The sequence below is a fragment of the Cyprinus carpio genome, chromosome B10 (assembly GCF_018340385.1).
Source record: "Cyprinus carpio isolate SPL01 chromosome B10, ASM1834038v1, whole genome shotgun sequence".
NCBI classification, from domain to species: Eukaryota; Metazoa; Chordata; class Actinopteri; order Cypriniformes; family Cyprinidae; genus Cyprinus; species Cyprinus carpio.
The window spans coordinates 12105086-12106467 of NC_056606.1; positions in this window are offsets into that span (position 1 = coordinate 12105086).

The following is a 1382-nucleotide window of genomic DNA, read 5'->3' on the forward strand; positions in this document are numbered from 1 at the left end:
CATAAAGAATTTACTTCAATTTACAGCACACAGAGAGCATTCAAAGGGGTTAAGGGATTTTCTCAAAGCTACAATAGTGATTGAGCTAAGGCAGATTGCAATAACTTACCGACCCATGACTGAATCTCCAATTGCTATTGCACAATCCCATGCATTTTAGAAGCATGCATGTACGCACGTCTTTGTGTGTACATTCATTGATTTACATGCAAAGTGTTTCTTTAAGCAAGTATATGTGTGCATGTGTAAATGTTTACCAGTCTCAGGGGCCTTTAAGTGTGCTGCATAAATGTTTTTAAATAAGGTTTCTGTATGAGTGTGGGTAAGTGTTCGTGCGTGTGTTTGAGAGATGAAAGCGAGAGCAAAGGTAAATTAGAAGGGCTTGTAGTATCATCATTTTCCCACAGGGAAGTTTCATCTGCTGAGGGAACCACTTAGTTCTCTCACTTCACGCTGTGCTATACGGTTTAATTTGAAGTTTAAAAATTACTTGTTACAATATTTACTTTCATTATGATTATTTTTTATTTTTTTGCACTGGCAGAATAGTTGTCTGTACATTGCATTAAACACACCAAATTCCTTTTATCTGTGCAAAATCTTCTATAATTGTAGACTGTTGTATTCAGTCAGAGACCCATGATCTGATTTTACTGAATATTCCATAATGCATGTGATAAACCAAAGTTCAAGGTACAAACAAAGGAAAAGCAGCACACAGTTGCTTTATACTATGACAGGACTCAAAGCTTCATATCTGTGTATTGATTCATGATTTATGACCATCACCATGTGTATTTTTTATACTCATCACCATGAAGTTTTTTGGGTGCAGAATACTTTTATTTTTTTCTTAAGAATGTAGCAAATTCAGTTTGTGTGTTTAAGTTTTAGCTGCTTTTTGCTATCTTTGACAGGTTTGTCAAGTTGCTGTGTAAAGCAAGAGCACTGTAAGGCAAGGTGAAGGGAACTCGAGCTCAGAGTCTCTCAGCACAGACAAGGTGCTTCGACTGGTTCACGGCTGGAAAATCAAACCTGAACATCGTTCTCAAAGGTTTCAAAAGCAGTTCTGACTCACACACTTTATTGTGCTATATTTTTTGTGCTTTACAATCTTTCACCACTTTTCCATGACAAGCTTCTTTTTTTTTTTCTCAACAAGTAAGGGTATAATGCATCTAAATGCTACATAGATATACTGTTTACAGTACCATTTAAAATTTAGAGTCATTAAGATCTTTTAATGTTTTTAAAAGAAATCTCATGTGCTCACCAAGGCTACATTTATTTGCTTAAAACTACATTAAATCAGTAATGTAAAAATCAGAGTTGAGATCCTTTTATGTAAATTATGGTATTTTATGTAAATTTATGTGGCGGTT